The sequence below is a fragment of the Cinclus cinclus genome, chromosome 6, assembly GCF_963662255.1.
Source record: "Cinclus cinclus chromosome 6, bCinCin1.1, whole genome shotgun sequence".
In the NCBI taxonomy this organism is placed as follows: Eukaryota; Metazoa; Chordata; class Aves; order Passeriformes; family Cinclidae; genus Cinclus; species Cinclus cinclus.
The window spans coordinates 46,705,311-46,717,464 of NC_085051.1; the positions used below are offsets into that span (position 1 = coordinate 46,705,311).

The 12,154-nt window shown below is 42.4% G+C and overlaps 1 protein-coding gene across 1 annotated transcript in view; it reads right to left on the reverse strand.

The window, feature by feature from the left end:
• The window catches only part of TC2N (tandem C2 domains, nuclear), a 28,109-nt gene extending 16,515 nt beyond the window's left edge, over window positions 1-11,594 (reverse strand). The window contains exon 1 of the mRNA XM_062494892.1: window positions 11,538-11,594. The gene's annotated coding sequence lies outside the window, so the exon portion shown is untranslated. The remainder of the gene's footprint in view (window positions 1-11,537) is intronic.
• Window positions 11,595-12,154: the final 560 nt, after the last annotated feature.

Consider the following 12,154-nt stretch of genomic DNA (forward strand, 5'->3'; position numbering starts at 1 on the left):
CAGATTTTCAGTGCTGCTCCTCCCTTGGAGGCATACTCTTGATAGCTAAGGCTGCTAATTTACTTTGGGTTCCCTTGCAGTGATTTTCCTTCCCAGCTGTTATCAGCACACAGCTGGAGTTAATATGCTTCACTCTTGTTCACCATGTTTAAACTGGACTGAAACAGCTGTTCTGTTTGCTCTAAGATTTGCAACAATGGTATCTAAACCTCAGTGGCAGTTTGCACAGGCAAAACAGACTTTTATCTCAAAATGTCCAGATTAAATTTATTTGCTACTGCTGGTGAAGAAACCAAAATGTTAGTACTGCCCTACTTTCCAGCTACATAAAGTAGAAAAAATAATTTTTCTGCATCAGAGAAAATTCAGTTCATGGTAGGGAATGGAACAATTGATGTGAGCAAATAAACAAATGGAGATCATCTGTTAAAAGCAGCTGCCTTTCCTTCACAGGGGTGAGTGCCTTACCTGAAAGAAAGGACTTGATAGGGGTATTGAGGATTTAACAATCATAATGCAGTTCTATACCTCCTGCTCTATCATTAAAAAAGACTGTGTTTTTCACAGTAATGCCAAGTCAGCTGTGATAGTCTTTAACCATTATCTTTTTTCCCAATTTATCAATATGCAGATATTCATACATTTTTCTTCTATCCAAAGACAAATATAAAGCAATTCATTACTGCCTACTGTAAAGAAGAGTTATGATTACAGATTGCTTTTTAGCAATAGGCAAGACAATATGAATAGAGAATGCCAAAGTATATAGACACACATCTTAGAGCCTCCATTTCAGTTTTAGCTTAATTATAGGAGTTTGAGAAGAAAGTTCCATGAGTAAGAGACTAGAACACTGTTTACACTACTTTAAGCTTAAAGATGTAATCTTTCAGTGAAAAACCTTGCACTAGGGTCCCTAGTTAATGTATTTCCTTATATCTGTATTTTTCAAGCTGCCTACAGTTACTTATACAACTTTCACTGCATGCAAAAGTTTTCTCTTAACCATGTGGGAGATAAAGAAATTTAGCACGTTCTGTTGTATATTTTAGTAACTGAAAATAAGCAAAAACATTGTAGAAGACTAAGCAAGTATTTAATGATCTTGACAGAAGCTGACATTTCTATCAAAGGTTACGCTTATCCCACATGCCAGATCCTTTTGCTGGTGTTGGCTACCCATAAATCCTCAGTATATAATTAAGCAGTTGTTAAAAGGTGAGCACATGAATTTATCTGGAAATATATTTATGAAATAAATCAGAGCCGTAACGACATTTGGTAGGTGCACCACCAAATCCCAAAGAAGTACTGACTTCCCAGCAATGCCATCCATTTTAACAAGAAGTTAAGACTTCTTAACACTAGCTCAACTTTTTGGGGTCAGTTTTTGTTAGGCAGTGTGCACATAACAAGGACATCCTCCATTTTTGAGATTCTAGACTGAAAAAATGATTGGGGAAAAGAGAGTTGCCCTCATTTTCAGACAAATAGACAGAGAGAAATCAGTTTGCAGAACAGGAAGCTGAACCCAGATCTTGTCACTCTGCTGCCAAATACTCTCTTTCTTGGTCTTTTTCACCAAATTCAGAAATCCATTTCATTTCTGTCTTCCCAGTATCAAGTCAAAGTAAGATAAGCAAATGTTACTCAGCAAGAGTACTTCCACACTAAAGCAAAAGGAGAGCCAAGCTTATTAGAACATCCTTGAAATGGCAGTTTAAAACCTAACCACACACATACACTGAACCTAGAGAATTATAATAACTATTATTTTAATGGGTTTAGATGGAACACATAAATTATCTTAATGATTTCCAGACTCCTCTGATAGAAATTTTGACTGAGCTAAAATCAGACAAACAGAGTATCAAAGGCTTTAGTTCAAAATGCCTCCAGAGCAATTACGAGACAGAGATGTTTGGAGAAGAAAGTAAATATTTTCAACAACTCATTAAATAAAAAGAACATGATAGAAAACTCATGATCACAATATTAAATATTAAAAGCTGAAAAGAAATGAAAAGAAATGCCAGGTCTTTACTGCCTTAGGAGGAGAGGGTGTTGCAACAAGACTGCAGGCTGCCAATGAATTTTACTGCATTTAGTCACAGCTCTGATCCATAGAAGTTAAACAGGTAACACATTTATAACTACACAATAGAAGCAAAGGTGAAATAGCTGTTCTCAAACAGGGAAAGCTGGCTAAACCAGTGGTTTCAAACATTTTGAGATTTATTACCAGTCATAAATGTATACAATGCATTCTTAGATCTGCATTTTAGAAACATACCACAGCAAAATACTAGTAGCAGTAAGTTCTCACACAGCAGGATGTGTAAAACAAAAGATCCGGAAATGGGGATTATCAGTTGTCATAAAGCATTTGGGACAGATCTCCTGATGACATAAGCGTCTACAAACCCATGAGCCCCAGCGCAGCCAGGACACTTTGCAACATATGAGGATCTGCCCTCTGGAGAAAGTGAGCTCAAGCTTGCTAGTTCACACCTCAGCCAAACACCCAGTCTATAATGCCTCTTATGCTACCTGTTTATGCTCCCCTATGACTTTCTGCCTTTCACATCCAGAAGATGCAGTCAGTCCCAGTCATAAAAATGCTTCAGAAAGCATAACAGCACCAGCTCAAGGTCTCCAGATGTTTAACAGAAGCACAGCACAGCAAAAGCTGCTTCTGATGCAGGTCAGATGGATTATCTTTTGATGATGCAGATGCTGCTAAAGGCTTAACTTCCACAGCCAGCTGTTTTGTGGTTTTGCTTCTGGGGGAGAGTGTCTGGGAGCTGTGCACCCCTCTCAGCACAGCTCTTCAGCTGAAGAGGGGTGGCTGATGGCCACCACGACGTCTCAAAACCAGCCAACACCAGTAAAACAGCCTGAATGGTTTTGAGACATTTGCCTCCTGGTACTTTACTACAGCAGCAAGGAGAGCACATGTACCCACACACACTTAGCAAAGACATAAAGCCCACAGTTACAAAAAAAAACAACAACTGTTTTTCAGGGGACTGTAGGCAGGTCTGAGTTGTACTGCCCACACAGGAGAGACAGGTATTTCAAGTGGGTTTCAGCATGTGAAAAGAGAGGACACAGCTTTCATTCCTATTCATTATAAATTTTTGTAGTAGCAGGTTGTCTGCAAGGATAAAAAAAAAGAAACAAAAAATGTTATGCCAACACTCGCCTACCAGGTGCATGACAAGAAGCTCCTTTCCATACCTTTTTCTGGAAGAACCCCTCAACAGTGATATCTGCAGTAACTAGTGTGTACATACACCCTCCTTCTCTGCTTGTAGCCACAACTCTTGGAAGAGCACGAAAGCTCTGGAAATTTGCATGCAGAGATTATTCTGCTTCTTCTGCCTTCCAAGGAAATTAGGATATTATAAGGCTTTCTCTTTTTCTGTGACTGGAAAAAAAAGGGATTTCACCCTGAAAGCAGTGGATCACAAAGAAGATGCTGAAACAACACAATGGAAAAAGAGAAGTTATGAAAAGGCTTTTGAAGGAAACAACCAGAAAGAGATTCTTGTGAGAGACATCTTACAAACAGTCCAAGAGAAACATAAGGAAGAGATACAAAACTCTCTCATCCAGCAAATGAAAACAAGAATGCAATTGCATATTTAAAATTGAAGAGAAGACCTTGCATCATTAACCTGGTTTAGCTGATGGAGATTTTATGACAGACTATTGCACAGCCTGCCTTGGGGGAAGAGGCTCCCAGTACTGTTTAAGCAGTTACACAGTGGAATCAGGTAACAGAAATAGATGGTAAAGTCACACTCGGTGATGCAAACAAACCACCAACTGCCTGGGCTCAGGAAGCACCTTCCCACGCTGGTAAATGATGACAGAGCAGCCCATCAGGGGAAGTTTTACACACAGACACAGATCACAAAAACAGGAAACTGAGTGGAACGGATCATGGGTCTGAACTGTCACAGTTCTGTGCTGCAACCTCCTCTCATTCACCTACAGTTTGCTAAAGCAGAATTTTTCTTTTGAAGACCAGAAGGCCCATTATGAGACCTTGTCCCTCTCCCCTCAGCTTCTGACACCACTGAATTTCAACAAGTTATGCCTGCACTACACTCAAGAGCTTTAGCAGAAATATGTGTTTTTATTTCAGAAAATATTACAATAACTATTTTCTTTCACTACTAATATTTTAACTCTATCTCCAGGAACTAGCCACCTCAGACTCAACAATATTACAAGATAATCTAAGATGAGAAAATATTTAATTTAATAACACTTCTAAGGACAAGATTGCTATTGTTCTCACGGCACTATATTGATGTTCCAAACCTTTTCCAGTCCACTACTGGCTCTGCATCCTTCTGAGTGTATTTTGAGCAAGTGATGAAGACGAGGAAGGTGGGAGGTTGCAGACATCATCTCCCTTTGTGACTGCCATAGCATTCAGGTAAGATATTAGTTGGGCTCTCCTACAGGTAACAGTTGCAGGCAAAGTTTAAAACTCTTGGAATCAGCAGGAGGGCTTAATATATTACTGCTATCAGTCACGATGTGACAACTGTACAAAAATATTATTTAACTTCAGCAACCTTCATTTGAGGGTAAGAAAAACACCTCAGATGTCAGTCCTTAGCTTAGGTGTGGTCATAGCAGTAAAAGCAGAACTCAGTGTGAGCCCAAGAGCTTCCTTGCACATTCTCCTGCCTATGAAGTCTAGCTCTGACTGTGCCAGGGCAGAAACTTCTCCTGGAGCAACCGCATCTTCCCACATGCACTTTTGGGAGAACATGCCGTGTTTCACTCCAGCTTTGTCTTCTCCTTCCAGCTTCTCTGCCCAGACAAAGATGATCTAATGTATGTCTCTCTTCATGCAGGCCCTGAGCTGAACCCTAAAGATCACTTGTGCAATCTAGCTGTGGTCTCATTCAGCTCAGCAGCTGCTTCTTCCCAGGGCTCCAGCCTGGAGGAGGCCAAATGGCTTTCAGCACATCTGCACACGCAGCCCAGGCACAGAGCACCAGAGTACATCACAAAGAAGAACTAATTGCTCCTGCCTACTTCCCCAAAGAAAAATAAAGCTGAGCAGGTGTGTGTGCTTGAGCTATTGTGCTACAGGAACAACTGCTTCTGCTTTTCAGGCACCCCTTGGAGAAGGGGAACAAACCCTGGCATGAGTACAGGATCCAAAGTTGTCCTTCTGACAGGAGCCCCAGGGACACCCTGCCTCTGGTTTAGCACTACAGCCTTGCACCTGCAGCCCTTAAATGAAGACTTAATCCAATCCTACCCCAGGATGCAAAATATTAATAATATAATTTACAAGGGCCAAAAGAAAAAATTCCATAAATCTGAACCAGTTTTTCTTGTGTGAGGTTTATATTTGAATCAAGAAGGAAACATTATAAATCTATCCCACGATAAAGCTTAAAATTTGGGATTTTAATATGCTGAATCCCCTATGCTCAGGGCTGTAAAAGTTGATATAGTGTTTCTTCCTAGTGTTGCATTAGGCAAGCAACCAATTCATCCAATTACTGATCTGACAACACTGTTCCTGTGAACTGAAGATAAATTCACTGACTTGGACAAGAATGTACAATATTGTATGTATTGGGGCAGTAAACACAAGAGAATAAATTCATTATGTTGGACTGTAGACCTTTCTGGATTCAGATGGAAAACGGCAAAGCAAGAGTTGAAGTCAGGACACCAGAAAAAGCTGAAGAGACTAAAATATCTGTAAAAAGAACTTGGCTTTTGATGAGAACATGGAAAAAATTCAACATAAGATAAGTCCTTTGCTCTAAGCAGATTAGGAACAAATCACAACAATCACCAATTGTTACTTTATAATCTAACTTAAAACTTAAGACTTTCTTTAATGTATTCTGTGTCAGGTTTTAATCCAAATTTTTTCTCTTTCTGCCGTTAATGCCAAGAAGTCATGAAAATAGAACTGTCAGCAGTCCTTCTATAGCTCTGATACCAAAGAAAACTGGAAACATCTGGATTCATTTTTTAACAGGACAGCCAAGAAGAAGGTATTTTAGGCAAGAGCATCTGCCTGTGGAGTTCCCTAACATGGCTAAACATGTCTAGTTTTGAAAAGATGGCCCTTGGAAACCAACTCAATGCAACACTGAAAAAGAGCATTTAAATGACATTCAGGACTTCTCAGGCTCTGCCGTGACCACAGAACCATACAGAAAACACATGGATACACATATAACATCCAGACAGCTAATGCAAATAGCTCTTCTGTATATTTGGAGTGGCTGAGGGGTGGGGAGGGCAGGGCGGGTGGTGAAGAAGAGAAAAGTAAACCCAAGCAGTTTTGCATGGAAAAATAATTTTAATTACCATTATAACAAGAGTGAAGGTGGACAATTTCTTTACATACACATGGGCACACACATCTACTGCTTTGTTTCATGTGAAGCAGTTTTTTAATATTTATTTTACACATAATTATTGTCCTGTTTCATGATGAAAACAAAAAGCCCATCCATTATGGAGTTCCCAATGGGTGAGGATGCCCTGTTCAGCAGTTCTGCTCCATGCTGTCACTGTAGAACCAGCTACACAGCAGTGTGAGGAAGCAAACATGTAGGTTGTATAGATGAGAGCTAAAATACTATGTTTGAGAAAGGAAAGGTGACTCAAGTACATTTCATATATGAAAACAGGTTAAATGAATGAATCAAGAACAGGAAATGGGAACTGATCTTAAACAATTCAAATCCAAACCAGATTGGGGGTATGGCTCTGCAGGGCATGTGAATTGAGCTCCGGAAGCTGCCTAAACACACATTGAAATAAAAGTCCAGAAGGATACTGTCCTTATAAAGTACAACTATTTATTACTTTTTGCATTAAATCCACCCAGACCAGGAACCCAGAACACTTTAACAGCCCCAGCAGTGCCTCTCAGAGAGCTGTACTGGCTGGAGTTGTTGGCAGCTGCCCAGCCAGATGAGTGGTAACCAAGCATTGCGTAACAGAGGCATTTTCCAAGGAGTTTGCACAGACACAGGGAGAAGCAGCAGAAATCAAAACTGTCTCAGTTTAATGGCAGTATCTAAGATCCCAATCATTATTGGCCAAATGCTGCTACAACTCTTGGACATGGTGGCAGGGCTCTGTCCCTTTTGAGTGAGAAGACAGAGGTCCTGAGAGCAGAAGCTGGCAGCATGAAGCTACCATTCCCTGTTTTACCTTAGGATAGAATTGCTTAAGAGCACAGTGAACAACAGCTACACCATAAATGTATGGTTTTGGAGGGGTTTTTTTAAACCTATTGAGTTTAATTCAACACTTCCTAAGAGATTTTGGACCCATGATTTCACACACTGGTGAACTAGATCTGGAAGCATATGTACCACTGAATGGAATGAAAGCCAGAGTAATTTAGGCAGATGTTCTGTGTTTTATTAAGGCTTCATGGAAGAAATTATTTTGCAACTCTGGTCACTGCTGAGAAGACAGAGAACCTGAATGGGAAAGTCAGAGAAAGTTCCCAATCTAGAGGCCAACAACTCCCTTTTGCAAAAGTAAATAATGGAGGAAAACAAACAAACAAACAAACAACATAAAACCAAAACAAACACAGAATTAAAAATTTTAGAATTTTCCCCATTCCAAAATTAAACTCACCTTGAGAACATTTTGTTGTCACTTAGGAGTGCTAAACAACAGAATTTCTTTCAGAAACAGAAGATACAGCTTGCTTTTGTATCAGTTCATCACTAACAACAAAGGCACTACTCAAGTGCATTTTGAACCTTATCCTGACTAACCCTCCTCTCTGCATGGCAGGTGCTTTCCTTATTGGAAAACGTACAAACACAGCACACTGACTGCAGGCCTGAGCTTTATAAAGACCATTCTGCCACAGCCTCACATTTCTCTGCCCTCTCGAGCCCCTGTCAAGTCTTGATCAAGGGCTGGGCCATATCTGGCCCCATGAAAAACCTGACCCAGCTTCAACAAGCAGGGTGGGCAAAGCCACATCCAAACCCCTCTGCCCAGAGGCATGAGAGCTCTGTGGGAGAGAGGGGCTGCGTTCCTGCAGGGAGAAGGGTACCCCCACAGTTCTGATGAAGAGGTTGTCCCACAAAAGCCAGGCAAGCCATAGGCTCCCCATGCTTCAGCCAGAGCTGGGGCACTGCATGTGTGCATTCCTGCACCCCCAGCACACTCTGCAGGTGAGGTCACAGCACCGTGCCCAGAGCCAGGCACCCCTGTCCAGGCTGCAGCACCCTTCACCAGCGAAAATCCTATTCCCAAGTTCCAAAGCATAGGTGCTAAATTAACAGAGTGCTATAGGGGTTGCAAAGTCATTGGGACATGGTCCTTCTAGACTGCTTTTTTTGTATTTCAAAGCCGGTCTAATTGTCAAAGGAGCATCTTCAGAACTCACTCTTCAAGTTATTGCAGTGACAACAAGGACCCCCCAGCATCAACACCCTTCATCCCTAATTATCTCTTCTCCAGTTTAAGTCTGGCTATTAGATCACTGAAAAACAAAGATTCAAACAAAATCATCAGGGCACAATTTACAGAAAAGATAAGCACCAGATTGACGACAATATTTTTTGGCAGTGAATCAGTGCAAACTTCAGCTGCAATGACAGGCAAACAAATATACAAAGCTTAAGAAAAGTATCCTCACTAATTCGACACATTTGATGTATTAAGATAATTTAAAAATATAATGGTACACAAAGAAGATCAAGCAAACCCAGATCCTGAACCTCTTCAACATGAGGCTTCTCAGTTTAGATGTGAAGATCCAACCCAGCTGCAAAGTGTTGTCAGCCTAACTTCTCTCTGCATAGGCAATCATTCTGATGGAGCCTGAGCAGCATGACTAACTAGAACAACAGCATGGCTTAACTCAAACAGAGACTGTTCTACTTCAAGTCAGAGCTTGCTCTGCCTTTCACTTTAAAGAGATGAGATCTTAAGTTCTCTGCTAACAGAGATTGGGTGTTGTCCTACTTAGATTAGAGAGAATATTTACCCGATTTAAGGTATCTGGGGAGATAGCAATTCAGAGTAAACAAAGCCACTCTTTTATAAAATTAAACAAGAGTCCAAAGAGGGAAGCATTAGGTCAGGATATGCATCACATAAAATTCACTAAATGAAGTAAATAGCATCCTAATCAAGCAAAGGAGTTCAATAAATGTTTCACCAAAGTAGAAGTGTACTTCTGGTATAAGCTACAGCAGATGAAGACAGGAGGCAGAGCTACCCAAAGCCTGGCTTCCCAGTTGAGTCTGTCCCCATAAGGGACCTGGGCAGGTCCTCGGGCTCTGCCCACCACACTTGGGGGCTGCATCTGCCTGTCCTGAACTTGTTTAAAGGGTTGGCTGCTACTGGGGGGAGGCTGTTCAGCTCTGCCTTGCCAACAGCCATTCCTGCAGGACCCAGCAAACATGCAGCTGCACAGTGAGTTGGCCCAGCTCACTGATTAGATACAAAATTAAATGACCAAATCAAACAACTTTTTTTTTTCTTAAAAAAAAATAGTTTTCCAACTCTCCCTGTGGTTGACTGTACAAGGTGGGGTCAGAATGCAGTGGGGAAAACGGGGGGCCAGAGCATTACTGCCCATTTCACAGCCAAGCCAGAGCCCTGGGGAGTGCATTTAGAGTAACTTAGAACTGAAACTAAACCACCCACGAATAGGATGAACGGAGGCTGAGTGAAAAGCAAAGCAGCTGATACTAAACAAGTGACAGAACAAACAAGGAAAACAATTAAGCCTGAGGTTTAGGACAAAGAAAAAGAGACCAGTGCCTAAACTTTTCCAACATTGTAAATTAATAGCCTACGCACACATGACTGACTGAACAACCCTGCCCACAATCATTCTTTCCACAGCATAAGAAGAAAAGAGGAATTAATCACCCAGGGATCCATCATCTAAATTAAATGCAGAGGAGGGGAGTGGAATTCACGTGACATCTGTGAAGTCCAATGTACCCTCTTGGTACAACATTTTTAGTAGGTGTCATTTTTGTAAGTATTGGCAAGAATTAAGGGACACTTCAGTAATAAATGTATTCTCTTGAAATTAAGTATTGCTTAACCACATGCATTCTGTAAATATATATTTTAATATTTAGCATACAGTTGGAAAAAGAACAAAAAAATTAAACTTCCCCATTCCTGGATTCATGTCCTAGCCACCGAGTTGTAAGATCACAGCTCACCTAATGAATATTTCTGTACTGAAAGCAAGGTGAAACAATTTCATAAGTAAGAAGCCAGAGACCACCAAGCCAGAACAACACAAAGGTTTATGGGTCTAGAACTCTCTTGAGAAACACAAAGATGCAAACCCAGAACTTGATTCTTCACATGCGTCTAACAGCTATAGACAAAACCTAGAAAGAACAGGAATGGGGGGGGAAGGCATGGCAATGTATTCCCTTGCATGATTTTTAAGTAGTAATGGTTTTTATGTAATGTAAAGTCACTTGGACTCTCCAAGAAGAACTTATTAAGGTACACCTCGCTTCTGGATGCCTGGACAGCTTGGACACCCAGCTAATCAACACTAAAAACTAAAGGCACATAAAGTAGAAAACATCAATGGATTCAGCATGTATCACTGAGAAAAACCTGAGCCTTCACAGATCAGAGTCTGAGGGTTAGAACTGCAAGGGTCCAGCTCCAAGGAGTGGGAGCTCACAGGTTCTTTTAGATGGGAGGCACTTGACAGCTGTGGCCCCATGGACATCCCAAGATCTCGTTATTTTCCTGCACAATCACAGCAGACTGACTGGAAGTGTGCATTGAAGGAACAGTCAGGATATTGACCGTTCTTATCTAGAGAAGTCAAATCCACATCAAAAGAGAGTTACAAGACTAGCTTAATTAAAGGTGGTATTTATTTCAGATTGCTGTTTAACTGCCAGAGCGATCCCAAACACCCAGGAATCCAGCTTCATGGCATGCAATCAACAACTGTGAACAGGACAGCTTGGAACAGCTTACAATTATACCTGCTGCTTTAGCAGTGCTCTTGGATACAGCAGAACATAACTTCAGTAAATACGTATTTTCTGATGCTAATTTCATCCCATACAGAGGGAAACTGTCTAGCTATGTTCACAACTCCCTTTGGAGTTTTGTGGCTAAACCTCATCTCTAATTAACCGAAGCACTCCTAGAGAAGACGATCTAATTAGCTATTGCTGGCCTGCGACAACACTTACCTGTTAATTCACACAGAACATCTGAATTTCAGAAGGCCATTTTCATACAGCAATACCACGTTGAAACGGTTCTAAGCGCGACTGAACCTCGGACCTAATTTACACGAAGACTCAACTCCCCAGCGCTTCTAAACAGTGACTATTTTCCTAGCTGCCGACACCTCGCGAAGCCGATGGACACCCGGCCGCGCACGGCGGGGCCGCCCCTGCTCCCCGCGGCGCTCCCGCACCTGCCCCGCACCTGCCCCGCACCGCCCGCGGCCCCGGACGGGGATCCTGCCCTGGCCCCGGCTCCCGGCCCGGTACCTGCTGGGAGGGCACGGCCGGCCCCTCTGCCCGCCGGAGCTGCCTCGGGACGGGACGGGACGGGACGGGACGGAGCCGCTGCCGCCGCTCTCCCTCCCCGCTCTCATCGCTCTCCCCGCCCGCCCGCCAGGTGCGCTCCCGCTGCGCTTACTCACCGATCGCTATCGCGGGGGGGGAGCTTCCCCGGCGGCTCGGCACTCTCCCTCCTCACCAGAGACACTCGCTGGGGCAAGATTACCTCCAAATGGCTGCCCGTAACTCTTCTTTGGCGCTTGCTCGACCGTGACACCTGCCAAGTCGGCGCCGGAGGTGCCCCTCGCTTTGCTAAAAGCATAACCAGGCTTCTGTTTTAGAGAGAAAAAGCGATTTTCCCCATATTTTACAGTATTCTTAGAAAACGGCATGTCCAGTTGGAATAGGGATCCGTGTCAAGTTAGGCTTTACAGGGAGACGTGAGAAAGCCCCTGCCACTAGAGTGCATAGTTTGCAGGGTAATTTAGGAATAGCACACAGTTGATCGGTTCAGAAGAATTTTTAGCTGGAAATTCTGGTTTGGGAATTTCCTTGCAGAGAGGAAAATAACTCATGGTGGTTTCGCCTTTATTCTAGCTTTTGGT